Source organism: Ornithodoros turicata, chromosome 1 (genome assembly GCF_037126465.1).
Source record: "Ornithodoros turicata isolate Travis chromosome 1, ASM3712646v1, whole genome shotgun sequence".
Classification (NCBI taxonomy): Eukaryota; Metazoa; Arthropoda; class Arachnida; order Ixodida; family Argasidae; genus Ornithodoros; species Ornithodoros turicata.
This window is the reverse complement of record NC_088201.1, coordinates 88,299,161-88,309,179: the sequence shown is the minus strand read 5'-3', so window position 1 is coordinate 88,309,179 and position 10,019 is coordinate 88,299,161.

Here is a 10,019-nt window from a genome sequence, read left to right as displayed (position 1 = left end):
ATAAGTTGAGTGATGATGAATAAATTATCACTTCCTCGCCTGTTTCGGCGGAAGCCATTCTGGGCTTCACTTAGGGAGTGCTCGTATGCTTTATTCAGGCGATCGTTGATGATGCTGGCGAAGAGCTTTGCTGTATTGTTTTGCAATGTGATTGGCCGGTATGAGTTTAGGTCATCCATTGATTTCCCGTGGCCCTTGTGGATTAGTCTGACGACGCTTTTCTTCCAACTTTCGGGGATTTCCTTTGTTTGTAGTATGTTGTTGAATATTTTTCTCAGGACTGCTTTAGTATGCGGCCCGAGAGCTTTAAGGAATTCGTTCGGGATTCCGTCTGGACCAGTCGCTTTTCCTTTCATTAGTTTCTTGACGTGTCTTTCAAATTCCTGCTCCTCTATGGGTTCCACGCGGTCATCGTTGTAATTTGGGGGCTGTTCCCCTGTTTCGTGTGGGCTCGTCCTCTTGTGGATAGCTTCTTGTTGTTCCTTGAAGAAGTCAGTCATATATTGCTCAAGCTCGTTTTTGGTTCGAAGTAGTTTCCCGCTTTGGCGGTCGTGTAATTTGACTTCCACGTTCGGCGCTTCGTTACGGTTGTCGATGTTCTTCACGTATTTCCAAAAATTTTGGCCGCTTCGTCTTCCCGCTGAGCATATGTTTTCTTCTACCGTTTTGTAGTACTGCTCTGTTTTTTTTCCTATCAGCCGTTTGGTTTCTGCCTGTTGGTTTTGATACGCACGTTTTTCATCTTGGTCGTCCGCTTTTTTCTTTATTGCTTCTCTTCATTTACGGCACAACCTTTTTCTCTCTCTTATTGCATCTGAAACTTCTTTGTCGCACCATGGCTTCCGCTTGCTCTTTCGTATGCTACCTCTTGACTTGCCGACAAAAGAAATCGCTGCCTTTTCCATTTCTTGAAGGAAGGTCTCGTAATCTGGTTGTTCTTCCCTTGCCGTAAGGGCTTCTTCAAACTTTGTAGCAAATATCTGGATATTATCTTCGTTTCCCGTCTTCCACCGTGCTTTTTTCCTGCGCTTTAAATCGCCGCCGTAGTTCTTTTTCAGGGGGGTTGTTATTATTACTTTAATGCGATTGTGATCACTGTCACAGCTATGTTCCTTTTCCTCGTCGATGTTGATACCCTTGATGTTGAATGGAGGTTGCTCCCAGAGGGGACAAGCGAGTGCATAGTCAATAGATGTCTGGTGTGTTCCCCTGGTCCGTGTCACGCGTCCAGTGCACTTTTCATGTAGGTTCAGTATAACCAGATCGTGTTTCTTGGCTATGCAGCGAAGGTGCCGGGACTTATGGTCTTTTCCGTCTAGTTCCATAATGTGGCAGTTGAAGTCTCCGAGTAGCATAACCGGGGTCGCGGGTTGTTCCTGTTTCATGTCCCCGATATCTTGCATGATGCATTGACGGATGTTCTCGTTCCACTGTGGGGTCTCATTTCCTGTTGCCATGTAAACCACTCCTATGTTGACGTCATATTTTCGGAACACTCTGAATTTCGCCCACATGTGTTCGATGCACATCTTCTTTGATATTAGTTCCACGTTCCTTCTGTCGTACATTATTCCTATTCCTCCGCCTTTTTTGTCTGTTTTCTGCCTGTTCAAGCCAATCCAGTTCCATTTTTCCGTAAGGAGGGGTTCCTCCTGGTCTCTCAGGTGTGTTTCCGTTACAGTGTAGATGTGTATGTCTTCGTTTTCAGCATTTTCTTGCAGTTCCGTCCACTTTAGTCGATTTCCCCCCTGTAGGTTTAGTGTTGCGATGCCCAAGTCATTGTTCCTCGATCTCCGCCGGTTTCTCTTCCTTTTAGACTCGGTTAGTACCACATGTTCTGGTACTGTACACCTCCGCTGTTCCTCACTGGGTACCATGGACGGGGGCGCCTCGTTCTGCTGGGTGGAGGTGGCTGGCGGTACTCCCATTCGTCGAAGGGGTGGGGGAAGTATGCTTCTCGGGGGTAGCGGCTCCTCGGCCTTCGTCTGGACTGCATCTCCTCCCCTAAAAAATCTGTTATTCTCTCAGAGAGTTGTCGGGCTACTATCTCGCTTCCTTCCGGTGACAGGTGGATGTCCACCATCCCTCATGCTTCAGCTTTCCCCAAAATGTGGTAATTGTTGATGAACTGCATGCGAGGGGTCGCGTGGCATGCCGCTTGCATATCCTTGTTTACTTCTTTTATTTTGATTTGAATCTCGTGTCCTCTCTCCTGTAAGGTACCGAGCATACCCCCAACGTATGATTGGGGTGGTCTTGGAGCCATCGGGTCATTCTTGTTGTCATTCCGGAGACGATGTCCTTTGGTTCCCCGCCGTTCAATATATCATTGAGGCCCGCCATGAGTAGAACGAGGTTTTCTTCGTTCTCAGTTTGGGTCAGTTTCTCCATTTCGTTAAGAATGTGATCCGCTTTTGCTCCGGGTAATGCATGTACGCTTACTCGACTGTCTCTTTGGACTTCATTCAGCAATGGTTTTTTCACCCTATTTAGGTTAGAGTCCCCTAAAAGTGTTACACGTCTTTTCGGTGGGGCCCTTCCATTTGTGGGCACGCCGGGGAGTGTGCCCGTCTGGACTCGCTTTGTGGTTGTATCGACCTCGTTTCCGTTTGGGTTTTCGAGGGGGGATCCTTTAAGCCCTTCTTCTTGACCCATTTCGTCCGCCATGGTGGCTGTGGGGGATGGGACGCCATTTGCTGTCTGTTTTGACAACTGAAGCTCTCCATTTTCTTTCTCGAGTACCTGGACTCGGTTTATAGTAGGGATTCGATCACTTCCATCTTCGCAGTATTCTCAGCGTTCATATCAGTGACTTTGTCTTCGAGAGCTTGAATTTCCTGTCTTGTTGGGTTTTTCTCCGATTGTGTCGTTTTCTTCAGTTCCTCGTTTTCTCTGTCCAGTATGTTTAGATTTTCTGCATGCGCTCTGCAGGCTACTGTAAGCTGTTCAACCTTTCTTGACAATGACTGGTTGGTCTCCTCAATCTTAGCAATTTTCTCATGTTGGCTATCGATTAGCTTTTTGTATATCTCGAGCTTCTTGCAGATTTTACACTCGAAGGACGGCGGTAGATCTGCGTCCTCGCAGCTCTCAAATCCTGTCTCGTCCATGTAAACCCATCGACTACACTGGTCACACTGAATCATATCTTCCAATTCGGGTTCTTTCGCAATGGTTTCGGTGAGCAAATGGGATTCACTCACCTTAGAAGCTTTCGGGGAGCGCGCCTTCTTTTGCGTCCGTCAAGTGTGTGTCAAGTGTGCGTCAGTAATGTGTCAATTCTAGGCTAGGTGGCGCAAGCTACCGCCCGCTCCGAAGGGAAAAGCCACCGTATCCATCCAAAAATCGACCGGCGGCGGCATGAATCGAACACAATCCAATCCAATACGATCCGATCCTCTTTCTGACAGAGCGCGTGGTTGTGATCGTTCCGATGTTGCGATGCGCTCGGCTCACACTTCAGCGCTTTAGCAGCTTTAGCTCTCCGTAGCGTGGTTACAGCGGTTCGGGGTCGTTATACGGGAAAGTTTCCTTCATGAAGAAGCAGAAGAAATAAGAAAGGTACGATATTTATCTATTTCTTTTTACCTTTACACCGAGCTAGAATGCAACGCGAAGAATTGGGGCTTCATGTACGCTGAGACGCTGCCGTATCGTTGCTGTCGGGGTCGTAACACGTTGTTTTGCTAGCTCTCCTCATCATGGACTTGTACGAACTAGCCCGTCTACGCACATTTGTAGCAGGGAACGGTAACGGTAATGCCGACCAAACATGAAGGTTGTGCACAAACGCGTCTCCAGCAACTTTTGAGAAAACTTGCTCGTGTGCACAGTAAACGCCACGTTGAAAACATCGCTATATTTTCGTGTCTGCTGCTTAGTATACTTTAATACTACTTTTTTTGTTATTTAATATCCCTTTTGTGGCTACTATCAAGTTATTTGTAAGAGTGCAATACCAAGATTTAGCCGCAGACTTGCACGAACCCTTCGAGTCATGCCTCGGTCACAACCTTGAAGACTGTAAAATTAGTGATTTTCTCTAGTTTCACCATAGTAATTATTCTGCGAATTTGAAATAACGGTAATAATGACATAAATGCACATGTAAATTGGAATTTGCAACGAAAGTCTGACTGACGTGTGCCACTGACCACTGAGTGTTTTTTATTGTAGCACTGTTTTAGCACACTTTGACGACATGTGTATGTCCAGAGCTGATTCTCAAAATGAGCTGTCAGATTCCGCCAAAATTACGATAGATAACTAACTGGAGGTGCCAGAGGCTCCTCCATTGATAGCTGCATTGGATAGCTGTTCACAAGGCTGCAGTTCCTCCAAGACGCCTTTGTCCACCTCAAATTAGGTCATAAAAAGCAATGTTTGTGTCAAAGTGAGCGTCAGTCATGCAGTGCAATGCTCCTAAGTAGCATCTAAGTAGCTTCAGCCAACGATTATCGGCAGAAACACCAGCTGTCTTCGATTGGGCTGCACTTAGTGGACTGGTGCATATAGTGCTACATCCCCTCACTCGATTCAGCGAAAGTGCAGCCGTTGCACTGCACTGTCCCGTTCGACTGGGAAAAGTGCTACGGGAGTACAGCACGAGTGCACGGAAATCTTGCACCAGGTTCGTCGTCTGTGCAAGGTTTTCATGCACTGTGAAGCAGACGATGAAATGGGAGTTTGCAAAGCAGAGCACTCTGGCAAACAGCAAGAATTACTTAAGATATTAGGCTCATCTGCACTGGCAAAGCCTGGGTTAGGACCTGTGTGACCTGCAATTAACTTGACCTGCTTTTTGAATTCATATCCCGCACTTCGTCCCCCTGGTCTCCTGACGACCATCCTGTTTTCTCCTCTCCTCAATTTCCCACAAACTTCTGCAATTGTGCCGCTGTTTCTCAGCAGGTTGAAGCCTCAGGAAATAGGTTATTGTCAATATGTAAATAAATAAAATTTGATTATTATGGAAACATCTCTTTGAAGCAAATGCTTCCACAAAATTCAGTAAATTAGGACAATATACGTACATCACATATTTAATAAGTACAACATGAATGAATTTCAACAGGCTGGGCTGCCCCTCATGGCTCTTGCATGTCCATTCCACATTATTCTAGGCTCAGTGCAAGCTTCTCATCCTGAGCTTTGCTATAGCAGTGCTCCACAGCCTCACTTGTGAATGTTGGCCCAGCATTCTTACTATCATCTTCAGTCATGTAATTGTGCAGCACATCCTCTGTGCCCATGCATATGGTGTGGAGGACACACCATCCCATTATAATTTGATACACTTGCAGTGGGGATCAGCATCCACCATATACAGTTTTTGAAAGCTCTGCTTGAGGATCCCAAACGTATGTTCGATCGCTATTCTTTGCTCGCTGTGCCTTACGTTGAACTTCTTCTGCCAGCGAGAAAAGACTCTCTTGTTTTCTCAGTATGGCGTGAGAAAACCATGGGAGCAAAGGGTAAGCAGCGTCCCCAAGGGGGTACGCTCCTATGAAATGAGTTTCATGAAGCTCGTTGGAGACTAATCAAACATGGAAACAAGAAGGAAACCTGTATGGAGAAGGGAATCTATTACAGCACTGGCAGTATAGCACATTACCTGAGCACTTGCTAGGGCCATCTTTAAAGAGAGGACTGTTTTGGAACACCTTGGCGTGCATGGAGCCTGTCTAAGCCAATAAACACGTTCCAGAACCTGCTGTCTGGTTCACATATCCCTTGCAGCACAGTGGTGAAAAATTGCTTCCGGTTGTAATAACTGTCCGTGGATTCTCTTGGTCGTTTGATTGGTATATGACTCCCGTCAATGCATCCGATGGCATTTTTTCAGTCTGCGGCCTCCACTCTTGACATAGAACACCTCATGAACGTGCACTCTTCACGGCTTGACCACACTTTTGACATGCACTTACCTGCAGGAAGTTCAAGATACATTGTTATGTAAAGTGCACCAATGATTCAGAGACGTCAAACCTGTCAACTACAGCATACCTGGACGATTTCGTACCGAGGTATAACAAGGCTATCAGACATACTTTGCCGGCTGGCATACACGGCCAACCCCCATTTGGATTTTCTGGGAATTAACATGAGGCTTCGAATTGTCTCTCGAGAGAACCCTGTGTCTTGGTCGACAATCAAAATACCGTTTTCGAACTTATATTTTGAACTTTCTTATAGTAAAGTGGCATCTGTCCAAGCGTAACTCGCACAAAGCATTGCATGCTGCAGTCAACAGTTCAATTCTATCACCATAATCGTCCTCACTACTTGAGCCAATGAACTGTATAACGGTGGGCAAAAAATTGCTCATATTGAAAGCTATCGGGTGTCATGCTGCAGATGATACACAGCGCGAGCACTGAGCCGCTCGCATTCAATTCATGTTTGGTGTAGCCTGCACGGGGGTAGCACTGACATGCACTTCCATTGTACTCCTTACGCTTGCGCCCTGCATTTTTTTTGTGGATCGAAGACAGCTGCAAGCATGCTCGGCGTGTGTCTTGTGGCTTGCTTTTTGACCAGTCTTCTCTCATTCAGTCATAAATATGTCGGTGAAGGGCAGTGGGAGCGTGTGAGGGACATTCCCAGCAACTCAAAGAAGTGGAATAGAAATAGAAATTCGGAAGTGTTGCAGAGGAAAGTCAAGAGAGCTTATCTTCATTGTTACAAGTAGGGAAGGTGTGCTGCCAGCACATTTTCCAAAGCAGCAACTCTGAACCACATGGACATGTAATTATTACTGAAAAGCGTATATCGTAACAGTGACAACACTTGACAGGACCTCTTCCTTTTTAAGTTTATGCACATAGGAGTTGTCAAGGGGCATCGCCTGAAGGAGACTCCACGAAAGAGGGACTTGGCTGTGAAATACGTAGTGTCCAACAAACTACAGGCTCAGTGCACTTCACCAGGGGGTGCTCAGACATCAGTGCCGTGTATGCCAAAGGGAGTCTGGCCATTAGGAGGAGCCTAAAAAAGGGGCTCGACCTGTCAATCAAATTGAGAGTTTTTCATTGGCTGCTGTTTTCTATGCGGGCCGCCGTGACACCAAAATTTTCCCGAAAATGGCGGCGTAGCTTGGAACGGCGAAGCGAGGATTTCATTTAAAAAATTTTTTCACAAATTACGTCAATTTTATTCCGTAAGTGTACATTCTGTTGCAATTATCTTGCAAATCACCTTTAAATTACGCTCCAGTGTCGATGTTTACCTGAAAATATGTTTCGTCGTCCTTGTTAGGCCTAGTATGACAGCGATCACAGGCAAATAGCGAGAAAAGCGCTACAAATGGCCAAAAATTTTCATTTCATGGCATACTTTTATTCATATACACACCTTTGCCCGTTCTTGGTTCAGTCTTGTTATGTTTCATAGTCAAAATACGTATAATACCGGCAGTCTGTTCCAACTAGCGGTTCTGCCGGCCAATCAGTTCTGCTAGCAAGCACTTCTACTTCTGCCTTCTGCCATTCTGCGTTTTCCCGGTGTGCCCCTCACCATCCAGATGGCGCCGTTAAAAGTGGATGCAAAATCCATTATGTTGCTAGGTCGTCAGGGAATATCCTATTCAATCCAATCCAATCCAGTTTCCTGAAAATGTCGGCAACCAGTTAATACAGGTAATATATAGCTTGGATAGCCTGGGGTTAATAGCGAACTGTATTTTGGCTCGTGATTGGCCAGAGAGCTCAAAAAGTGGGTGGAGCTCCAGGTATAGGCATGTTCCATTAATGGCCAGACTCCCTTTGGCATACACGGCTCTGTCAGATATTGCCTTCGAGCGCCACCCACTGGCAGCACTGATCCCAACTGGGTAGGTGAGCACAAGGATACCAGCTGCAATGGCAGAGGTTTGTACGTGTACGTCGAGAAAATTACTTGGTTATGCGAATGCTTTAGTAGCTCTAACTTGAAGGCATTAAACTTCAGAAGAGGGGCTGTATGTATGGAGTCCGTGAAATTGAGGACAAGACAAATGTTTCCCAAGCTGCTAGTGCAAAATGCGATGCATGCACTTGTAAACATGGTTACAGCGTCCATATCAGATGGTGCAGAGTACATTCAATCGTCTGTTGAAACAGTCAGTACTTCTAGCCAGAGATCAGAGCCTTTTTTTTTTTTTTTTTTCAGTTTGGCTCGGGTTTAGCTTCGCGGCAGCACAAAATATCGGTTCGAACCGGTTCAGGAAAGTGAATTTTGAGCAGGTTGCCATGGGTTAAAAGCAAGCACATCCTTGTATCATCCTCAAATAACACAAATGTACTTTTGTTGTTGTTGTTGCTGACGCAAAAGTGGTTCAACTCATGTGTTACAGATCTGCATTTCAGGTGCAACATTACAGTAGCATATTTTCATAGCCCAAAATGAAAACTTGAGGTTGCTGGACGCCTAAATTCGTGTGCAAGGTGGTGGTGGTGGTGGTGGTGGTGATGACTGAAGGTAGCCTACAACTGCCAAAAGGAAGACCTAACGTGACTGAATGAACACAATAACTGCGAGGAGGAAATACCTGGTGCACTGGGGTTGCAGTTTTGTTGTCTTTGGTTTCGTGTTTGTTTGGCAGCATGGCCGAATCTGCTGCGTAAATCGTACTTCGAAACTCTCACAACGCATGTTACGTCTGAACCGTTTCGCGAACCGGTAACTGCTTAAATTTATTGGGGTTCAGTTGCGGTTCAGTTGAGCGAGAGTTAATATAAAAATATTTCGGTTCAGTTCATCGGAAAACGCGTGTTTTTAGCAGTTCTCGGTTCCGATCCCGGCTTCTAGCATGTAATGAAACATTATTTACATAATTGGTCTGTCTGTAGAGAATAGCGCTCCCAGCGGAGTGAAAAATATGTCCAGCTTTGTATTAATTGTCAAAAGTATAATGTGTTGTGCGCTATGATGTTACGGCTATGCGCCTTGAACACCGACAGATTCCTCAGCAATAAAGAAAACGTACGTGTGAGATCTTCAAGGACGTCAGGATCGTTTTTTTATCGAGCTATAACCATTAAACACACACAGGTGGGTTCTTTGTCCTGTACGGTAGATGCCATCGATGGGGAGCATTCTGTGGCTCTGCTGCATAACTGCGTCCTGGATTCAGCATAATGTATTATACGATTTTGACATTAATTTTATTTCGTGAAATAATACAGTTAAGAAACATACAGCCAAACCTGAATTTACAAACTCTTGATTTATGAATTCCTCACTTTATGAACTGTGCTGCTTTGGGACAATGCACTTATCTTTCCTCACTCCAAACCTCGATTTTTGAGCGATTTATCGAGGAACATTAAGCGTTCATAAATCAAGGGTTCACTGTTTACAGGTGGAGGTCCCACAGCTAACACTAGTTACCGGACATTGTGTTACTAACAAGAACAGCTACTGAGGAACTCTTCGATTGAATGGAGTACCCGTACGTACCAGAGTAACATAGAGACACAAATGAAGACACATCAGTTACATATAGGTAACACAACATAGTTGTAGATCATCAATCAATTATGACAGCAATAGTCACCATGTATTGCTCTCTGCCTCTATCCTCTTGGTAAATCTTTTGAATTGGGGGTTTTCATCAGTTTGAGCAATTTGGTCAACCAAAGCACTACTATGCCACTGCTATCATTTGTTGCTCTACTTTGACGCACTTAGGCAGGGTTTCACCAACACTGGTTAACTTCGAACCAAGATCAAGGGTTGCTAAAGCTTGAAGTTAACAGTCAATTGTTTTTGCAAACATTAGCTGGTGACATGATGAATGTTTCAGTGATAGTCACTCCCTTTTGTGAAGCGGAGCTAAGCGTTAAATTCAAGTTAAGGGTGCGTTGATCTCTGTTAAAATGGTATTGGGTGTTGATTGGACCTTAGTGTGCAATTCCGGATATTAAGGTGACAGTACACCAAGTAGGTGGACCTTTCTTCTTGGGATAGGCAAATGTTGACTACACAATTTTCCAATGACTACAGCTACAGGTGCTTGCGTTGCTGTTCAGCACATACTG